This window comes from Balaenoptera musculus, chromosome 3 (genome assembly GCF_009873245.2).
Source record: "Balaenoptera musculus isolate JJ_BM4_2016_0621 chromosome 3, mBalMus1.pri.v3, whole genome shotgun sequence".
In the NCBI taxonomy this organism is placed as follows: domain Eukaryota; kingdom Metazoa; phylum Chordata; class Mammalia; order Artiodactyla; family Balaenopteridae; genus Balaenoptera; species Balaenoptera musculus.
Window position 1 is genome coordinate 102,394,430 of NC_045787.1, and position 11,588 is coordinate 102,406,017.

Below are 11,588 nucleotides of genomic sequence, written 5' to 3' on the forward strand. Positions count from 1 at the left end.
ACAGATAAAAGTAATGTTAAGATTCCCAGAAGTGGGCTTCCCTGGTGGTGCAGTGGTTGAGAATCTGCCAGCCAATGCAGGGGACACAGGTTCGAGCCCTGGTCTGGGAATATCCCACATGCCGCGGAGCAACTTGACCCGTGAGCCACAACTACTGAGCCTGCGCATCTGGAGCCTGTGCTCCGCAACAGGAGAGGCCGCGATAGTGAGAGGCCCGCGCACCGCGACGAAGAGTGGCCCCCGCTCGCTGCAACTAGAGAAAGCCCTCGCGCAGAAACGAAGACCCGACACAGCCAAAAATAAATAAATTAATTAATTAATTAAAAAAAAAAAAAAAAAGATTCCCAGAAGTTTTGGAAGGGAGTCTTTAGTTCTGGTGATGTTTCATTTCTTGATTTTTTGGCTGCTGGTTACATATTGTGTCCATTTTGTAAAAATTCGTTGAAATTACATTTGTAATTTGTGTACTTTTTATATGAATATTTGACTTTGATAAAACTTTAAAAATACCGGGCTTCCCTGGTGGCGCAGTGGTTGAGCATCTGCCTACCAATGCAGGGGACCCGGGTTCGAGCCCTGGTCTGGGAAGATCCCACATGCCGTGGAGCAACTGGGCCCGTGAGCCACAATTACTGAGCCTGCGCGTCTGGAGCCTGTGCTCCGCAACAAGAGAGGCCGCGATAGTGAGAGGCCCGCGCACCGCGATGAAGAGTGGCCCCCGCTTGCCACAACTAGAGAAAGCCCTCGCACAGAAACGAAGACCCAACACAGCCATAAATAAATAAATAAACAAATACTTAAAAAAAAAAAAATGCCAATAGTTTTTAAAAATTGGACATACTGATTTAACCATTTGCTTGTAATTGCAGACAATAAAAAAGTAGCTTCTAGTTTGTTCAGAAAGGAAAGTAATAATGAAAAACTGTATAAAATGTATAAAAAATCAGAAATGAGTGGAATATTCTGGCAACAGCTAAGGATCAATGGACAGAATACAACATTTGGTTGAGATGAAAAATAATTCAGTAGGGGAAAGGAATGATCAATAAATGATGCTGCATTTTCAAACCTCCCTATGCAACTGGGTACAGCCATGTGATCAAATTTTAGCTAATGGGATATAAGTGAAATTGAAAAATACCACTTCCAAGTCTTGCTGCTCAAAGGGTTGGGCTTCTGGTCCTTCTCTCCTGTCCTTCTAATTTAGAGAAGGTGAGATTTAAACAATTGCCTGAGACGCAGCTGTTTAAATGGGAGCCACTGGTCAAGAATAGCAGAATCACCTTCCTAGGCTTGGCCTGTTAACTGTACAAGAAGTAAACGTCTAGCTTGTTAAGCAAATAAGCAAACAAACAAGAAAACAAAGAAAGCTGCAAGTGCTGGCTGTTCCTTTAGGAATATATCAGTTATCTATTGCTGTATAACCAATTACACCTAAATGTAATAGCTGAAATCTACAAACATATATCATAATTTCTTTGAATAAGGAATCTGGGGAGCAACTTAACTGGGTACATTTCACTCAATCAAGATCCCTCATGAGGTTGCAGTTGAGCTGTCGGATGGAGCTGCAGTTATGATCCAGACTCAACTGGGCCTGAAGGACCTGCTTCCAAGCTCAGCCACTTGGTGGTTGGCAGGCTTCACCTCCTCACAGGCTGTTGGCTAGACAGTCTGAGCTCCTCTTGCTCTATTGGTTTGAGGGCCTGAACTCCTCGCCACCTCACGGGGTTCTCCCATAGGGCTGCTTGCAATAGGGCTGCTTCCTCCCCGTCAGTGTAAGTGAGCCAAGAGAAAGGGAGAGAGGGAGCTCAAGACAGGACCTGCAGTTTTTTATAGTCTAATATTGAGCTACTGAGTCCAGCCCACAATCAAGGGGAGGGGATGACACAAAGGCGTAAAAGACAAGAGGCAGAGATATTCAATGCCACCTACCACAGGAAGAAAAATCAGGTTAGATCCTCACTTAACACCACACCAAAATAATTTGCAGATGAATACAAAATGGAAATATAAGAAGTCAAGTCCTTCTTAAAAATAGAACCAAGTCTATGTGAATGTTTCTCTAGTATCAGGATGGGAAGAACAGCTAAGCTTAAAACCATGGTAGCTCCTGTCACAGGCTGGGTTTTCTAGGAAGCAGACACTGAAATGGGTTAGAACGTGAAAGCCTTACCGGTAGGCAACACTGTGAAAGGTAGAGAGGAGGAAGCAGGATCGGGCAGGGAATGTGGATCTGAAAGAAGTCGGTTAGCCCCAAGGGGAGCTCCGGAGCCAAGATTTCCCATTAGAGCAGTCCCAGTTCGGGTAGACCAGCTAGGCCCTTGAACAAGTTTCTTGTTCTATATGTGGTTAGGGCTGCCTTGAGAACAAGAGCAATCACGGCGTGAAAGCTGAGGAGGATCAAGAAGGAACTTATGGGCTTCCCCGGTGGCTCAGTGGTTGAGAATCCGCCTGCCAATGCAGGGGACACGGGTTCGATCCCTGGTCCGGGAAGATCCCACATGCCGCGGAGCAACTAAGCTTGTGTGCCACAACTACTGAGCCTGTGCTCTAGAGCCTGTGAGCCACAACTACTGAGCCCGCGTGCCGCAACTACTGAAGCCTGCGCGCCTAGAGCCCGTGCTCCACAATGAGAGAAGCCACTGCAATGAGAAGCCCGTGCACCACAATGAAGAGTAGCCCCCACTCACCGCAACTAGAGGAAGCCCGCGTGCAGCAACGAAGACCCAACACAGCCAAAAAAATAAAAAATAAAAAATAAAATAAATTAAAAAAAAAAAAGAAGGAACTTATAGCTGGAGGTTGTCCACCAGCTGTGCCATTTAACTGGGCAACAAGTCCAGTTTTGGAGATCTGAGCTGAGCGTCGAGGTCTCTGCCACAGTCCGCCCCTTGCGGCATTTACACACAGTGCTTCAAACACTTGTGCAAAGCGGCGCCTCAGGGATGTAATGGGCTGCTTTTCCTGAGGAGAAACTGCCCTCAGGCTCCTGCTCTAGGCAAAAAATACCCATTAGAGGGATCCTGCACTGGGCAGAAATGGCCAAGCTTCAGTGCCTCTTTACTGGCTGAAGATCATCCTGAAAATAGTGGGCCCTCAGCTCAAAAGCTGAGGCAAAACCTAAAAGGACTAAGAGCTAGAGGCTGAAGCTAAGCCCACGCCTGGTCACTGGGCAGGGAGTCCTTTCTAGGAGGGCAGTCTGAGCAACACACAATCACAAACGAATATATCAAAACAATTTTTTTACTTCACAGAAACATAATCCTCAACATGCAAATATATAAAACATAATAGGAAAAAACCCATGACATGTTAATATCGTAATTTCATAAAAGGCTAATGCCCTATCAGAACATCAGTCTTTAGTAAAATCCACAGTGTATGTACTGTATATGATAAATTTAACATATTGTTAAACACTTAAGACATAAGTGAATACTTAGAACAAAGCCCTCAAACCCAAATAAGTATAATTAACTAATAGATATGAAAAAATATTCAGCTGGCCTCACAAGTAGTCCAATGAATGCAATAAAATTTTATTAAAGCAATAAAATCAGTTTTGGCAGCCTATCGAATTTCCAATTTTTTTAGTAAATGATTTAGTTTTGGCAAATGAGCTTTAAGTTAGACATTTGCACATGCCTGGCAGGAGTGTCAATTCATATTTCTGTAAATCAATTTGGCATCAGGTTTTAGGAGTTGTAAAAACAAATCCTTTCACTCAGTAATTCTACTTCAAGAGTTTATCATCTCTGCTGTGTCTCAGAGGCAAGCAACTGCTTCAAGACAAAGCTGAACATCTCTTTCCCAACCACGGGCTGCCAGAAACTCACTGAAGTGGACAGCAAAGGCAAATTCTGGAGCTTCTATGAGAAGCGTTTAGCCACAGAAGCTGCAGCAGATGCTCTGGGTGAAGAAGGGAAGGGCTACGTGGCTGGAATCAGTAGTGGGGATGCCAAACCAGGTTTCCCCACAAAGCAGGGTAGACTAGGAGGACTAGAGAAAGAAAGCACAGATCTGTTCAGGGGATGCACTGTGGATGCCAATCTGAGTGTTCTCAACTCGGTTATTATTTTAACCAATAATAACCATTGGAAAAAGATATTCTTGCACTCACTGATACTACTGTGCGTCATCGCCTGGGGCCCAAAAGAGCTAGCTGAACCCACAAACTTTCCAATCTCTCTAAAGAAGATGATGTCTGCAGTATGCTGTGGAAAGCTCCTGAACAGAGAAGGTAAGAAACCTCGGTGCCCAAGACTCAGTGTTAACGTTATTCCCTGTGTCCTGCAACGCCAAAGTCGGCTTGTTGCTCTGAAGAAACAGGGTACTAAGAAAAATTAGGAAGAGGCCACAGAATATGCTAACCATTGGCCCAGAGGATGAAGGACACCAAAGAAAAACTCCAGGAACAGACTGCCAAGAGATGGAGGCTGTCCTGTCTGACAGCTTCTACCTCTGAGTCCGGTCAAAAATAAGGTTTTCTAAGAGTAAGAAATAAATAAGGTCAGACTTAAAAAAAAAAAAAAGTTATCTTAAGGAAATAATCAGAAATGTGAACAAAGGTTTATACATAAAGATATTCATCTTAGCATTATTTGTTATATCAAAAGCCAGAAGCAACCCAAGGGCTCAAACTTAGGCAAAGTGTTAGATAAACTACATCGTATCTGTAGGATAGTGTGTTGTGCAACCATTAAAATGAAAATGGGTGATGAAACTTTAATGTCAAAAGATAATGCTTATGATGGACGTGTTAAATGAAAATAAAAAGAATTGCATAGATAGCATTACCCCAAGTATGTAAAAATCCATAAAAAGATGCGTGGAAGAAGATATGCCAAAACTATAAACATGGATTTGATTATCTTTGGTTGGGTGATTTTATTTTCTTCTTTTTACTTTCAATTTTTACAAGATAAACATCCTTGGAGTCGTCTCAAGAGACAATTGTTAGAAGCTTTCCTTGCCCTTAGAGAAAGGGCTGGGTCACGTGCTTCTCCCTGTGTGCCTCCTGCCTTTCTCAGTGCACACCCCTCTCTTAGCATTTCCTCGTGGTGCTCAAGTTTTCTGTGCATATATCTGCCAAGCAGTCCTGACATTAACTATGTGGAGTTGGGTCAGATTTCAGATTTCACAGGTCGAGAGCACAGAGCTCTACAACATACCCCTCACTTCAGACACCAGCTGCAAGCTCTAGAGTTCTCAGGCCACTCACACTTCTGACCAACCGGCTACAAATCTGGAGCTTCCCACTACCTCTCCAGGTTCTATAAGTTGCTAGAATGACTCCAAGAATTCAGGAAAGCATTATACTTAGGATTATAATTTTATCATAGAGCACACAAATTAGAACCAGCCAAATGAAGAGACACACAGGGTGAGGTCTGAGAGGATCCCAAACAAAAATGTTCCCTGTCCTCAGGATGTATGACCCTCCTGGCACACTGATAAGTATCACTAACCTGGAAGCTCACCAGAGCTTCCGATATACAGAGTTTTTATTGGGGTTTCATGACATAGGTTTGATTGATTGAATCCTTGGCCATGTGATTAAACTCAATCTTGAGCCCCCGTCCCCTTCTCAGAACTTGGACTTATAAATGCGTGGCTCAAAACCTTAACCCTCTAATCATGCAGTATGGTCTCTCCAGCACGGAAGCTCCATCCTGAAATTATCTAGGGGCTCACCAGGAGTCACCTCATTGGCATAAATTCCAGTGTGGTCCAAGGGACCCACAATGAATAACAAAGACACTCCTTTCATTTTGGAAATTCCAAGGATTTACAGGCTCCCTCCGAGGAAGTGGGGCAAAGATCAGCCGAATTCTTTCTTATACAACAGTATCTGTCTCACCCATTGGCTATGGCCTCCAATATGGAGGGACCATGCCTATGCCTGGGACTGGCACCCAGCAGATTTTTTTTTAGTAAATCTGGCAGCTTAGGAAAGTTAGCCTAAGGCCCATTAGTAAATTAGAGAAGCCCCTTTCTGTCTGTGAGTCCCAGGTTGACACTTTCTCTGTTACCTTCCACCACAGTATCCTCAGAAGGTCATTTTTCCAGGAATTAGTAATGAACTGATATTTTGGTCCTTTGATAATTTAATCCATCACTGAGAACAGTAATACGACAGCAATGACCATGAAACAGTTTTTTCTTTCACCATCTTTTTTCCCCCCTCCTGGGTGATATCTATCTATAGAAACACGTTAGCTAGTCTTGAATTAACTAGGAAATTAATAGAGAATGTATTAGCTTTGTACGAGGAAAGGCAACAAATAGAAGCACAGGATTGACAATTTCATGGCTGTGTTTATGAGTGGTTAAGACTGTCAATATTTAGTAAGTTATAGAAGTAAGTGCTGGTATTTCCATTTTTGTTCTTAATCTAAAGATGGCCTGGGGATGGGCTTTTAGAACATCAATATGGTGTTTGGTGAATTTAACAACTTAGTTGATTGTATTTATGTTTGCTCGTTTATTCCAAAAGTTATTTACTTCTGGTAGGTTATATAGTCAATGCTGAGTATTGAATATTTAACTTAGTTCTCCAAGTCTTTCATAATTTCTATTTCACAATTTACTAGATTAAAACTAGGAATACTGCCTAGAGATTTTTTGTTTTACTTCATAAGACTATGTACTCAAAATTAAGTCACTTAAAATTAAGTCAGCTTTTTATTGAGGCAAAATAATACATATCCTAATTTTAAATGTTTTACACAAAGACAACGGCAGAAGTTTCTGGGCATCACAATTCACTAAGTTTTTCCTCTAAGCTCATGGAGACGCCTTGCTGGCGTCCTAGGACAGTGGCCCTGGGTGTTGCTTCACTTTCTCCAGGCCCCTGACTGGTCTGAACTCTTATTTTTTCTCTTCCTATCTGAGCAGACTTGATTCCAAGCTTGTGCGAGAAGACAGGACTTTTTGTAAATTAGGATGAACAGAGAGCCTTCTGTGTTTATTGGATTTTTTATAGTCTCCTGTTCTTGACTGAGGGTAGGGGTCTCCTGTGACTATATTCACAGTAATTCCTAGGTATCATCCAATACCTGGTCCATATTTAAATTTTCCTATTAAAATCAAGGGTTGATTTTACTTTATTTAAAACTGGGGAGAATAACAGCATGTTTGTATGTAACAGGATGATGCAGCCAAGAAGGGAAAACTGATGATGCAGGATTGAGTAGAGACCTTTGCAGGGGTGATACCCTTAACCAGAGCCGTGCACCTCACTCAGCTCCAAGCGAGACTGTCATGTGGCCTTCTCTGTGCATGGTTGTCCCAAGAGGGTGCATCAAGGGGGCCTGTCTGTGCAGGCTACAGGGGATGGGACTGAAGGAATTAGCAGCCCACCAAAGTGGTCTGAAGATTATTTTAAACTGAAAACATCTGAACAGACAGTAGCCACAGAAAGACATTATCTCAAAAAGAAAAACCTCCCGAAAATACAGCTGCCAATGACTGCCCCCATCTACCCCCCCTCCCACCCCCCAGGGAGTTTCCTGTTTGAAAGAAGACAGACCTTGAGCCCTGAGAAATATGAATTCATCTGCTATGCTCCCTACCCCCCACCAGGAGGAAATTTCCACCCAGGAAGGAAATAGTCTGCCCATTTCCATTAGCATCTAAACACTCAATAAGGGCTTCCCTGGTGGCACAGTCATTGAGAATCTGCCTGCCAATGCAGGGGACACGGGTTCGAGCCCTGGTCCGGGAAGATCCTACATGCCGCGGAGCAACTAAGCCCATGCGCCACAACTACTGAGCCTACGCTGTAGAGCCCGCGAGCCATAACTACTGAAGCCGGCGTGCCTAGAGCCCGTGCTCCACAACAAGAGAAGCCACCGCAATGAGAGGCCCGCGCACCGCAATGAAGAGTAGCCCCTGCTCAACGCAACTAGAGAAAGCCCATGTGCAGCAACAAAGACCCAATGCAGCCAAAAAGAAATAAATAAAATAAATAAATTTAAAAACCACCCAATAAAAGCTTCCACACGTTCCCACTGAAACCTTAAGCCCTGCTCTTTGTTAAGCTGGTATATAAAACTTTATCTCTATCCATTCCCTGAGTTACTTATCACTGAGCAACTCCTGCGTGCTCCTGTTAAAGAGATCTTGTCTTTTCTCTAGCTAATCTGTTTATTTTCGGTTAATTTTCAGACCTCTGACTATTTGGACCTAAGCTGGTAGAAAAAAACTTTTTCCTTCCCACAAGATCATAGGTACATGTGGAGAGTTGGCTTTAGTTAAGAGCATGGACCCTTAATCTATAGTAACAGGAGAGAAGGCAGAAGGATTTATGTATATTCAGACTCTCTCTCATTTGCAAACACACTAGAAGTGTCATCTCTTCTCACTGACTCATGTCCTCACTTCCCATTCACTACTCTACCTATTCCAATAAGGCTGCCAGGCTTAACACATATTCATTCAATTATCCATTCATCAAATGTTTCTGGAATCCTACTAGATAGTCTAGGCCCTGAAGATATAGCATTGAACAAAATCCAAAAATCCTTGCCCTTATGGAGCTAGATCTCCGGTGGGGGAAAACAGATGTGAAACAAACTACATAGTACTTTCAGTGGTAATAAGTGTGATGGATAAAAATATACACATACACACACACACACACACACACACACACACACACACACGAAAGGCAGGAAAGAGAGTGATGGAGTGTTGGCTGCCTCACCAAGAAGGAAGCACTTGAATAAAGACCTGACGAGGTAACGAGCAAGCACTATGGATACAGTGGGAAGTCTTTTCCAGGAAGAGGGAGCGGATAAGCAGTGGGAGTGTGCCTGGTATATACAAGGAAGAGCAAAGAGATAAGTAGGGAATAAACAAGGGTAGGAGGCACAGCAGGAGATAAAACCAGTGAGGTCATATGGGGTCAGATTGTGTGGGAGCTTGTAATCATTGCAAGTGCTTCGGCTTTACTCTGACTCAGCTGAGGACCCAGTGGAGGGATGTGCGCAGACAAAATGGACTGTGGGGAGCGAGGATGGAAGCAATGACAGCAGTAACAATGTTGATGAGATAATTCCACCAAGAAATAATGGACACTGCTTTGGAAAGCAATCTGGCAGCTCCTTAAAAGGTAAAACATAGAGTTACCCTGTGATCCAGCGATCCAGCAATTGCACTCCTAGGTACACACCCAAGAGAAAGGAAAACAAATGTTTAAACAAAACATGAATATGTATAGCATCATTATTTCTAAGAGCCAAAAGGTGGAAATAACCGAAATGTCCATCAACTGACGAATGGATAAACAAAGTGTGCTATATCCATACAATGGGATATTATTCAGTCATAAAATGAATGAAGTACTGATATATCCTACAACATGGATAAACCTTGAAAACATTATACTATATGAAAGAAGCCATTCACAAAAGACCTCATCGTGTACAATACCATTTATATGAAAAGTCCGGAATAGACAACTCCATACGGATACAAAGTAGATTAGTGACTGCCAGGGACTAGGGGAAAGAGGGAATGGGGAATGACTGTTAAATTTTTTTTTTCTTTTTAAATATATCTTTATTTCTCAAACTCAAAGCTTTATTTCATCAAGTTCTAACACATTTTGCATTGACAAGTGATTTCACCTGCATCCCATAAGAAGGTCAGTGGCCATTACACCAAAGAGGAAACCTCACATATCCTAGGAAATTAATATTTGAAAGGCTATGCAAGTATAGAATAACAAAAAAGCTTCCAATTTAGTCTAATTTGTATCTTTTCATCTATAGAAATTTGGAAATTAATGGCTAAAAACTTAATTTTCCTAAAGCAGTGATTTTTTTAAAAATTCATGAAAAAAAAAGACCAGATTGCTTGAGTTTTAAAACACCCACAGATCCATATTATTTAACGACTTCCTCTTTAGCGGATGGTCTTCTCACCTTCCTATGCAAACATAGGAAATTTTGGAACTAAATGTTCCAAAATTAACTGTGGTGATGGATGTACAACTATGCAAATACAATAAAAACCACTGAGTTGGGCACTTTAAATGGATAAACGACATGGTACATGAATTATATTTCAATAAAGCTATTATTAAAAATAAGAAGAAACAATGGAGTTTAGCATAGGGAGGTGGTGACATGTGGTTAGGGGTCGGAATACTTTGAAGGTAGAGTTAATAGAATTTGGTGAAGACTGGATGAGTTGTAGGAAAGTAAACTAAGAGTCAAGGATGTGGCACTGACACTAAGTGAGATGAGGGAGAATGCAGGGGAACAAATTTGGGGAAGAAAATCAGGAACTTTCTTTTGAATGCGTTAAGCTTGTGATGCCAAGTAGACATTCAGTATGCAACTGGAGATATGAGTCTGGGGTTCAGGAAAGAGATGGACTGGAATTTTACATTTGGGGGTTATCAGCATGTGAATGGTACTTAACTGGTTAGAGTCATCAGTTACCTCGAGGGAGCCAAATCTTCACCTTGAATTCTCAATAGCACTGGACATTATTGACCACTGTCTTCATGTAAAATTGTCTCTTCCCTTACTTTTACTAGAGAAATTTTTGCTGTTTTCTTCCTTCCTTTCTTGTCTCTCCCAATCTGTTTCATTTGCAGGCTCATCGTCCTCTACCTAATCTCCAGTTCAGAGTTGTTCAAATTTTGCTCCTGTATCGTTTCCTTCATGGTACTGTATATTCTCTGAGAGATTGTATCCACATCCTAATTTCAACTATTTCTTATACATAAACTTGTAAGTGAGCTTCAGATCCTTCACATAACCACTATCGAAACATATATATATCGAAAACATCTCTAATTCAACCTGTGCAATATTGAATTCATCATTTCTACCTCCACTCCCAATCCAAAACCAGTTCTCTTCCAACATCCCTCGTTTCAATGAATGAGTTATGTATTTACGTAAACCACAAGCCAGAAGCCATGCTTGTATCTCTCACCCCAGCATATCTAATCCATCATCAAATTCTGAGACTTTCATCTCCTAAAATATTCTCTAAATATCTCTACTTTTCTTTATTTTTACTGGTGAGCAATGCAAATACATTTCTACTCTATAATTTTTCACACAACAACCCCTACTGATAACAAGCATTTCTACCATTCTTATGCCCTGGAGGCAGACTAATTACAAAATATTGTGGATTTAAAAAAGGGGACGATGGGGGCATGGGTTCCCTTTACATGTTGAGGATTTCTCCTCCTCAATGTTCTCTACAACTTTCCTTTTCGATTTTCCTACTTCTTGTCTCTTTTAAATCCAAATCATTCCACCAGTTATCACCAGACTAATTCTCGTAACATGTAGTTCCATTAATTTCCCAGCTAAAAATTCAAAACTGCATTTTGCCTAGGAATTTAAGAGTGAACTCCTAATACTAGCATTATAGTTCCATCATAACAAAGTCTAAATACTCTTCTTCTCTATGTCCCAGTGTTGCGGGTTGAATAGTGTCCCCCAATTCATGTCCTTCCTAGAACCTCAGAATGTGACCTTATTTGAAAATAGAGTCTTTGCAGATATAATCAAGTTGAGATGAAGTCACCAGGGTGGGCTCTAATCCAAATGACT

General features: G+C 41.7%; 1 pseudogene; it reads left to right on the forward strand.

Annotated features, from left to right (window-relative positions):
• The window catches only part of LOC118892522, a 55,093-nt pseudogene extending 50,609 nt beyond the window's left edge, over positions 1 to 4,484 (forward strand).
• Positions 4,485 to 11,588: the final 7,104 nt, after the last annotated feature.